Source organism: Gambusia affinis, linkage group LG18, assembly GCF_019740435.1.
Source record: "Gambusia affinis linkage group LG18, SWU_Gaff_1.0, whole genome shotgun sequence".
In the NCBI taxonomy this organism is placed as follows: Eukaryota; Metazoa; Chordata; class Actinopteri; order Cyprinodontiformes; family Poeciliidae; genus Gambusia; species Gambusia affinis.
Window position 1 is genome coordinate 20,661,535 of NC_057885.1, and position 11,309 is coordinate 20,672,843.

Sequence of the window (11,309 nt, forward strand, 5' to 3'; positions counted from 1 at the left end):
GCAAAACCGCCTCTAAGGGCTTAAGGAGTGACACAAACGGAAGGTGAAAATCAATACGTTTCGCTTTCTGCGCAGCTTCGGCTGGAAGCAGCTGAAAATGATTGATTTAAAGAAGAGAAAACCTTTTTTTCTTGTCGCCTTGAATACTGGTTTGAGTCACGATTCTGCAGAAGGGAAAGCATAAATAATTGACCTAAAATCAGTAGGAAAATATTCTGCAGAAATGGATTAAATCTTAATTTCTCATCTCCACCATTGGCCTGTGCTTCTTCCTCTTCATGCTTGAGCTTGTAGAAATATTTCCAGGCTCGGCCGCCGAGTCTATTGGCAAACTGGCAGTATGGTGGTATGCGCGAGGCGTGGCATTTCCATGGGATTTCCCCGCAAAGACGAGCTGTCAAACGGTGAGCCAGCAGCTCTGACTGGCAGAAAACATCCACAAACTCTGAAGGCGAACAAACGTCCAAAGTAAACATTTACCTGCTGATGCAGTGGCGGAGCTGATTGTTGAAGTGAACTGAGATCACTTGGATGGCTGCCCTCTCAATCCCGTCAAACTGTTTCCAGTCATCCTGATTTGCCGTTTCAGTTTTATTCTCGCAACATTTTACTGAGGAAATTCCCAAGAGTGAAAGCTGCAACCGGTTGATCTGTCATTTCTCCCACTTCTGCGCATTTTCTGTTTCACGCGAAGGTTCTCCTTAAAGGTGAACTATTGTACAACCAAAAAGAATTCAGCCAGTGGTTTCTCGATGGTAAGTCAACAACAAAATGCTTGTCTCTTCCAGCAGCCATTATATGATACATACAGCTGTAAAAACCAGCTGACCAAACATGCTGGCACTTTGCTTGGGTTGCTAGGTCACATGTGACTCAAAAAACTTTTTTGAAGTAGTAGTTTCATTTCAATCAAACAACTACGTTACTTTCAGTTGTTACATAAAAGTTGTTTATTTAAAATATGACTGGAAAGAAATTAAACTTTGTACTTTAACGCCTTGAAATTGGACCTCTGTCTCTTTAAAAAATTCCTCCTCTTTCTGAAGCTCCTCTTTTTGCCCTTTATCAGCATTTTTATCATCATTACACTGAGAAGTACCTGATATAATGAGCTCAGTAGATGTTCCACCAGGTGTTTGCTAATTGCTGCTGGCTAGTCTGAAGGAGCTGATTGGAGGAGAGTCGCAGTTCAAATGCAGAAGCTGCTCTGAAAGCAAAAATCTGTGGCAAGATGTGAAATTTGACTTTCACAGCAGATTAAAAGTGTTAAAATATATATACACATATAAATAAAAATCCAAGATTAACTAATATTCTGTTAGAGATTTAAATGTAAAACCATTGCCCAGTATTTGTTCCAAGAGTTGTGCAGCTGACACATAATGTGCATTAATAAACATTAAAAAACAGTTTAGGAAAAATGTGCAATAGAAGCAGAAATGTCATTTAAAAATCTGGCTGATGGGGGGCGGCTGAAGACAAATGCCTGCCACACTTTTCAGATATTTTCACCATTTTATTTGTTAAAAGTGACAGAACAATGAATATTGTTCCTTCCAGCTCACAAATAATTCACTCTGAGCCGTAAAATTCTAACAAATTACAATGAAATTTGTGGTAAAAATAGAGTTCTGTTTTTTACTGGTTCCTGGTTTTCCCCTAGGAAACCTTTCAACTGCATAAACCGTTGCATTTAACTCCAGAGAAAGCATATTTGAGTTCTAAATGATGAATAGTTTGAGGTGAAAGAGCAATTTGAGGAGGAAATACCCGTCCGTTGGGACAGAAATCATCACATTCATCTGCTACTTTCACTCTGACACAAGTTTCATTTTATGAAAAACACCGTTGTTTGCTTGAATTTTATTCCAGAGCAGGAAAAGAAAAGAAGCATGACTCACGAGGAAGCAACATCAACAGAAACCGGCTCACAACCCGACTGTCAAAAATAAACAAAAACTAGAGAAGAAGAAGGAAGCAGAGAGGAGGAAGACGAGTGGAGAGGAAACGTGAAAGAGCGACGCAGCGGAGATAAGAATCATAAATCAACTGTGGGAATCACCGCAGGTGTGCGTTTGATAGTGCAAGTTCATGAACTTCAAGTGAACTCGGATGATGCGTTTAGGCGCAGCAGGTGCAGGAGTCACGCCGAGTTCAGAGAACAAGCACAGACACAGATTGCAGCTTGGATTTCTACACTTATGAGGACCTGAACGCCTCAAAACCGAGTTGTTAAACTTCACTGAGTCCAAGTTCGCAAACCAAAACCCAAACCTGGACTCTGAGTGTGAGAGGAAAAAATGCTCATTAGAAATCAAACCGGTCCACAGAAACAGCAGAACAACATGGCAGCTGGGAAACGTATAAATTAATTATATCAACTGGCTCTTTGAAGAAAATCCAGCTTTCATGTGAAATAGACACGACCCAACATGAAAGCATCTAGCAGGTATTTTATCCTCCAAGTGTCCAACAGTGCCATCTAACTTTGAAGATGTGACAACTGCACCAAATTGTTGTTTTTTAATTTAAAAAAAGGATTAAATTACAAATATTGTCACTAATCAATACATATTCTGAAAGATACTGATTAAAAATACTTTATAACAGTGGTTTTCAGGTTGAATATGATGAAGAATTAGAGCCACATTAAGAAAATATACAAAAATAAACTTACTAGATAATATTACATAAAAATAAAGTTATATTACAAGAATAATTTTTATTATTTCTAGTGTTGAAATAATACAAGAATACAGTCATAATATTATGAAAATAAAGTAATAATATTCTGACTTTACCAACTTGCTCAGCAATAAACACATATAACATTTTATAGTCATTTTTGGGAGAAAATTATCTACAGATTATGTAGAACCAAAACAAAAGAAAAGGGATTTATTAAAAGAAACGCAACGTTTATGTTAAAGTTTACTATTAAATTAAAAAAACAAACATTGTTCTTAAAGTGTAAACACTTTGTATTGTTCCTAACATTTTCAGTAAAGAAATAAAAAGGTCTTAAGTTCTTTATGAGGGCCACAGAAAATCAGTTCAGGGGCCACAAATGGCCCCCGAGCCTCACTTTGGACTCCCTGCTTTAGCTAACAGATGCAGCAGATTCATTTCATCCCATTAGAAGAAATTTAATCTTTCTCACAAATACTTTTCAGTCTTTCTTGAGTCTCACTGAGAATCTGATCCACAGGAACATCGTTAATAATCAATGAGGCTGATCGATCAGTGGAAACTGAAGCCAGGTATTGATGAACTGGGAGCTCAGAGACACTGATCAATACCAGGAAGTGGATAGTAAATGTAAATGTCCTGGAAGAAGATAGAGGCGTTTAAAAATTATTATTATTATGAAACAGAGAGACATAAAGGGTGGTATTTATTATAAAAACTATTTTATTCATGGTTATCTTAGAGGGATGGTCGGATGATTTTCTGCTTTTTTTCCTTCAAATTATTTCTGGACTTTTTTTTTTCATTTCTAAAATATTTTTTTTAAAAAGCAGCTTGGGAAACCGATACGCAGCTCTACGTGATTTGGTATTGGATCACGTTTTTGTAAATTGGTTGCAGTGATCCTTGAGATTGATTCACTGTCCTACGGAGGACTGATCCTGCCAAAGTTGGCAATAAATATGTAATAAAATAAATGCCAAAATAAAGTAATTAATATGCCAAAAATTGTATCCAAACATTAAAAAGTAAGAACTTTCATAATTAATTTGATTGTAGAGTGTAACACAAGTTAATATGTTACAACAGTATTAAGTCAATGTTATTATTAAATTTTCCATTTTATTTACAAATGCTTAGTTTTTTTTATTGTTAATTTCTTCATTTAATACATTCTATATTATTTAATGCCATTTTTAATTTACTTTCATTTTATTTATTTTGGTTCATTTCACAATTTTTTTTATTTAAGGTTACATTTTATTTTAGCATCTATTTCCTAATTTTTTATAATTTATTAATTATTTCCTAATTATATATTTCTTTAGTTTATTGTGAAAAATTTTACCACTCATTGATTCTTCTTATATTTCCTCTTTTTTTCTCCCCTCCTGTTTTATTTACATTTTTCGCCCTCAAACAAATAAAACCTGGAAAGATGAACAATAAGTGCGGCATTATGTGAAACTATAAATCAGATTACAGCAGATTGAGCCAATTAATCTTTGTAAGAAAGTACAAACTAGAATGAAATGTTTTATCTTTGTTCATTTTGTATTAACGTTATAAATTATTTCCAGCGGATATTGTTTCCAGTGTTTGAAAAATAAGGTTCTTTCTGTACCATCCATTTTTTCTATTTGCCTTTTTTCCAGCCGCTACTAATAAATCCCAAAGGTTACCGTCTATTTACTGCACTTTATGGGTTTGAAACCCAGAAACATGGTTCTGAAATATAGCTGTGAAAGATATGGTTAACCTCATTGTTTATATCACCCCAGTATGTTTGGAGAACATAATATTCCCCAAAAATATGATAATAATGTGCTTTCCATAATTTCTGCAGCAGTGGCTGTTTTCTTCTGAGAAGTAAGGAGTTTGTCATGGAATGAGAAACAGTATGAGAAAAGAAAGAAATTAAATTAATGCCATTACTTTAGTTAATTAATCAAAAATAACACGTTAAAATTCCAGCCTTAAAATTGCAGCACGCAAAAAAATATTTTTGACATATTTGTTGAAACTGTCACCATGTTGTGACTATTTGTTATGAGACTGAAATCTGTGAAAATTTAACTCCTAAACTCCTATGCTGTTTTCCAGTGCAATTAGAAACAACAAATCAGAGCCAGGAGGCGGGTCTTAGCGCTGCCAATCATCCTTCTCAATTTGTTCTCTGCTATGCTGCAGCTAGCATAGCCTGTTGTGCTAAGGCTAGTTAGCATGGTCAATGATGACTGTAAATAAAAGGTTGTCTAGCGAATTTTTTAGTTCATGAGGTTGATTGACAGCCCTAAGACCCGCCTCCTGGCTCTGATTGGTTGGTTTTGGTGCATTTTTTCAGATGGTAATATTAGCTCAGGAAGAAGGTGGAGGAGATCAATCTTTTCATTTTAGTTCCTTGATCAAAATGCATATGTGAACACAAGTGGACCAGAGACCGCTCCAAAAGCAGAAAGTGGACTATAGTGCAGGGCATTCTGGGTAAATACAACCAACCCAAACATGCTTGTCCAGCGCTAGTGGGAGAAATGGTTCAGTTTCTTTAAACAAAGACAAAAAATAAATTTTACATCCATTAAAATCTGAGGCTACTCCATTTTCCGTGAAGAAGGAAGTTGTGCTCAGTGTTTTTATGGAGCAGCGTCCATAAGCCAGCTTTGGTTTATTTGACACATTGAAGTGTGAAAACAAGCCACACCAGATGAAAATGTAACAAATGTTGCAACTTTAATCCCCAGCTGAACCAAGTCTACTGGACCATCAAGCGTGAACATTTTCACAAAGGCCTTTCCGTCCAAAGGAAAGGCCTTTGGATGGAAGCTCGTCGAGGAACTTTGCAGCTGATTTTGGAGTGAATTTCTACACGGATTCGATCGAAAGAGTTAAATCCAAACGGGTTAAAACAGTTTGAAGACAATGGTAAATATCTGGGAAGAAAAAAATTGGAAGAAAACCAACAGAAATCCAAAAGGTTTGAGTCTTGGCTCTGCCATTCAGCCTCCCCTATCAACCCATTAGCATCTAAATTGTTGAGGGAAAACTGTTTCTTTATCGCCGCCATCACGCACTAACAGGGACTATTTTGACTCCACTTGCCCTCCGGTTGTTGGGCTCTTATCTGCCTTTATGGAAAAACAATGCCTTCTTTCTTTCCCTCTCCACTCGTCTTCCTCGCTGCGGTACGCGCTGCTCCAACCGCAGGGTTTGAAGTCGGACTGGAGGGGAGCTAATTACGATGGAAAAGAGAGGGAAGAAGTGATAGGGGGAGAGAGAAATGAAGTAAAAAAGCAACAACAAAGAGCGGGGCTGTTGTTTATTACCAGAAGAAAGACGAAAGTCACAATGTGCTCTAAAGAGCCGGGGAGCCGATGGGCCATATCCCAGCATGACGCAGAAACACAGACAGAGTTTGGCTTTGAGGCCATATTTGGACTTTTAACGACAAAAGCAAAAAAATATTTTAGTTAAACAAAGAGACATTTTGAGGAAAAATTATCTGTAAATCATAGTAGGCTCTATTATATACATATATATATAAACATGTAGAGTTTACCTTGATGGATATTTGAGTTCATGTTCGCTATAAAAATGAAAAGGAATGTAAAAAAACATTGTTATTGAAGTGTACTTTTCCTAACACTAAGTACAAAAAAATTGTCCACCATATTTAAATTCTGCTTGTGGGCCACATTATTTTATTTAAATAAAAAAACAAAAAATTGTGGGGGGTTTTGTATATATATATTCTTAATAAATACGTGCAGCATTCTAGATAAACAAATAGTAACTTTTGAATTTTAATTATTATGGAACTAAAACAAAAAAGTCTTTATTTAAAAAATTGCACATTGTTTATGTTGCTGGATATTTGTACTCATGTTTGGTATGAAAATTAAAGGATAAATTCTGCTTTGGGGGCCATATCATTTTTTTAAATTTAATTTATCTTTTTTATGAAATATCTAACATCTTTGTATTTTTTCCCCATGGTTTACAATAAACAACACTTTAGTTAAACAGTCATTTTCGTGAAATAATCATCAGTAAATCATCGTAATACCAAAATGTTTTTAGGCTTTCTTTGATAAACGAAAGTTTAACATGTACAAGTAAAAGGTCACAGTAAAAGGTCAGAGGCCACGAAATGCATAACTGATTATTATTTTTATTAATTTTTTCTCCTCTCTGGGTCTTTTTGTGGGCTCTAGTGTCCCTTATATTACAGTAGGCTGACAGGAAAGGAAAGGGGGAAAACATGCGGTAAATGTCAAAGGGTCTGGGAATCAAACCCGCGACGGCCGCGACGAGGACTGAAGGCCTCCAAACGTGGGTCACGCTATCCACTACGCCACCACAGCACACCCCCACTGATTATTTTTAAGCAGTTATTAGGGACAGTGGTGGAACTTTAAACTGCAGCTGTGGCAGTTATTTAGCAGGTCGTTGCTAGGTAACCAAAGAATGAGTGGGTTGCTAGGTAACCAAAGAGTGAGTTAGTTAGTTGATTCCACCAACCTATAGCTTAGCTAGCAGTGAGAGGTGGAGCATGTCATGAAAATTTCATTTTGCTGGACAGTAAAATTTCCTAGAAATTATTGGAATAATCAATAATATTGTTGTTTTTCAGTAATATTTTACTTATTCAGTAAGATATTAAAAATGAACCATGAACCACATATTAAAATTGATTAATCTCTAATATCTGTGACAGACTGGCGACCTGTCCAGGGTGTACCCCGCCTCTCGCCCGGGACGCAGCTGGAGATAAACACCAGCAACCCTCCCGACCCCATTAGGGAAGAAGGGTGTAAGAAAATGGATGGATGGATGGATGGATGGATAATCTCTAATATATTACTTAATAATAATGAACAATTCTTCATAAATGGTTAATTTCTATATTTGATCAATAATTTTGGACAGAACACGTTAAACTGGAACTGGAAGACATTTAAAATATACACAATAAAACACAACCAAAGCCATAAATAAAATGGATTATGATGTTTTCGTAAACAAAATTGCCCTTCAAAAAATATTAAACAACAGAATAGAAATTACTAATCTGATTTTAATTTATGATGTAATTAATTGATTAATTGCAATAGGCTTAGGTAAGTGGCTAAAATGTTTCTTCTGCCTACATCTCCCAGAATGCTGTGTGGTTCTGAGTTGAGTTTTTGGCTTGCGATTCATTTTGAGCGTTTGGCCCAAGACGTTTGGAAACTGAAAATGAGCTGGACTGGATGTAGAATTTGAGTTTCCAGATGGTGAATTGAACAGTTTTGTGATTTTAGGTCAGATGTTTAAATCTGAAGGTAAAAACTGAGAAACTTCCAGGCAGTGTGAGCCGCTGTCCAGGGTGCTGAACACCAACTTCGCGCCACCGGGCAGAAATCCCTCAGCAAAGGATAACGGGAATATTTATCCTCATCTGCGGCTTCATTACTTCAGTTTCCATGTTTTTGAATCCGTTCAGAAACGGAGCCCCTCGGTTTCCTTTGCTATGTCAGCGCTGAAGTTGATGCTGGCTCACATTTTTCCTTCTAGATAAACATTTAAACCAAAACCACATTAGCATCACCCGCTCTGAGCCAAATCAACAAATAAATACCCTGAGCTTCGACTTATCAACTCAAATAAACAATAATAACGTAATCATGTTGGATGCAGGAAGAGAGAGACTGGATCCAGGTTTTAAAACACAAAATGAGCCAAAAAACCGATTAAACTGTTGCTTCAGCTGTCAGTGAAGCGGCGGGGGGGAAATGGCTGCTTCTTCAGACTGAAGCAGAAACAAAAACAGAAAAACTTGAAGGAAAAACTTTTAGGGACTTTAGGGAAACTTTTACCCCGGGGGCCAAAACTGTCAGATTTATGCTGGTGACAGGCCAGAAGATTCACTAAATTAAAAATGAAAATATTTTTTTTATTTATTTAACCAGCTCAAAAATATATATTTTAAATAAAATCTGTTTATCATTAAAGATCCAAAACATAAAAAGGGCTTCAGACTGTTACCATATTAAAAGTAAAACAGACATTTTAGGTCAACAGTTGATTTCTATTTCTAGCTTTCTTGACTTGTGGTCAGCAGCCGAACAATAATATTTATTTTATATTATTGTCATTAAACAATAATCCATTTACGCTGGTCCACAAAATGGCAGCAACTGTTGAGTATTTCTTATGCAACTGATGTATAACCGCAGTACAATACCTTAATTTCTGCAACTAAAAATAATTACAGAAAGAAATAAAACTGGTTCCATAATTCATAAAAACTAAAATAAATGTATACTAATTAAACTAATTAAAACAGATTGAACTAGATAAACAAAAAGTCACAATGAAATAAAACTAAACTCTAATAAAAAAATACAATTACAATTCTTTTTGTTATTTTTCCTACAGAAAAACTAAAATTTGTTTGAAGGGAGGCATTTTCAAAAGTTAGAAAGGAATTTTTGTTTTCGTTTGTGGAAAATTTAGAAAATTGAAATAATAATAAATTATATTAAAAGTTAAAGTTTACTTGGGGCGTGCTCCGGTGGCGTAGAGGTTAGCGCGCCCCCGCCCAGCCTAGGAAAAAAAAGTTAAAGTTTACTTAACTTAGAAATGATTTGATTTGAAGTCAACCTGATGTATGTAAAAACTTAATTATACCATATTCTCTTAACTAATCATTTTACATTTAATGCATTTGGTAAAGAGAGTTCAGTCAACTTAATTGAAGTTGTAGCAACAGGTTTTAAGTGTTTTGAAGTTGACAGTTAAAGTTGATGCAATGTAACTAAGTTGAAGCAACAAGGCAACTAAACTCAAGTTGACTGAACAATTGTTGTTGTTATTGTTTTGTTTTTACAGTGAACACTCAAATTAGCCTCCCCAACAATCCCAGTTTCATGCCATGCCTCTATTTTGATGGGAAACAAGTAAACATCAACAGATCTGAGCGTGCACGCATACACACACACACACACACGCACGCACTCACATACACACACCCACACACACGCACACACACACACACACAGCGCGCTCAGAGGGGGCCATGTTTGTGGGAAGCGGCTGGTTTGAAAACAATGTCTGTTCCATTTGTTTCTGAGTCCCGGCGCAGAGACAGACATGACTGCGGTCCGTTTCAAAGAGTCGCAGCGTCTTTGAGCTGCTCAGAGTTTTTCCACAGCAATCAGAGATGAAATTAAAGGCTGAACGAGGAGAAAAGGCATCTGGAGGAGGACGATGGGCTGATGTGGAACCTTTTAGAGGTAAACATCCAACAAAACCCAACTTTATGTAAAAAAAATATCAAAAACAAGCAGAGAACTAATCATAAACATTAGTTTAGCGCTACACCAACACTTTTTAGTTAAAGCATGCTAAAGCTGTAACTTAAGTTCAAATTATGTCTGCTTCTGTTTGTTCCTGGGGTTTTAAAGGGACAGTTGTATGTGTTTTCCAGGCACCTAGAGCCACTTTATAGCAAAATCACAGCAAAATCAAGAAACAATGTCGCCTTCAATTGTTATAAAAATGTAACATATGTTAGCTAAAGAGCTGACAATGTTTTATTTTAACAACATTAAAGATGTGAGGTTGGCAAAATCTGTTTATTTATTCTTCTGTTAGTCAAGAAGTTTCCTCTCCACACATTTATTGGTGTATCGGTTACGCTGCTCTTGGCAGTTGGAGGTTACCATAGCAACCCGTAACTGACGGCTCCTCCCCCTTTTTTTCTGTTGCCGTCGGCAACCATCATATAATATTGGTTTTATTTACAAATATTATATTCTATCTAGACCAATTTAACCAAATACAGTGTTTCGCGTGTCATTCTGTCATGCTTGGTAAATGTTTTTAACTCTTATCATTATTAATGTTGTGCTTATTAACTGTTTAATTTTACAACTGCTAACTGCCGTCAACTGCTCATTGGGAGATATTGCTTTGTAGTTTGTTTATTGCTACTTTTTTAATGTTCAATAAATAAGGAGTAAAATCTGCTGGACTGATGTTAACTTGATTTCCTCTTTTGTTAGAATAAATACAGCCAACCTGAGAGTGTCTGTTGTGAAGTCAACCTATATATATTAATATAAATATATCAAATATGCCTTAAAAGAAACTTTACTTCTTGATTTAACATCTTGAAATTGGGCTTCTGCTTCTTTAAGAACTCTTGCTCTTTTTGAAGGCGGAGCTTCATCACAACATGGCTCCTCTATTAACCCTTTAACAACATTGAAGGGTTAATAGAGGGGCAATTTAACAGAGGAAACTGCAGCTCTGAGGAGGAAGCTAAATGTTTTCAAAGTTAGCTAAAGTGCTACAGATTTACTCCACTATTTGCTCCACATTAGAGGAAATGTTCCATCCAGTGGATTTCTGTTTGTTTTTCAGTTGAATTGTGCAGGAGATATCCTGCATTAAAGATGGAAATAACTGTTCCTGTTCTATTTCCTGCATCAGAAACATCTGGCTTTTTATCAGCAGTAGATACATTTTTAAAGACCCACTTGAGAGACCATTAAAGATAGTTCTATTATCTTGTATGTGTCCTGTTTCAGTCTTGAAACATCTCAGTGTTTCATCATTGTGACCCCCAGAGTTTAAAC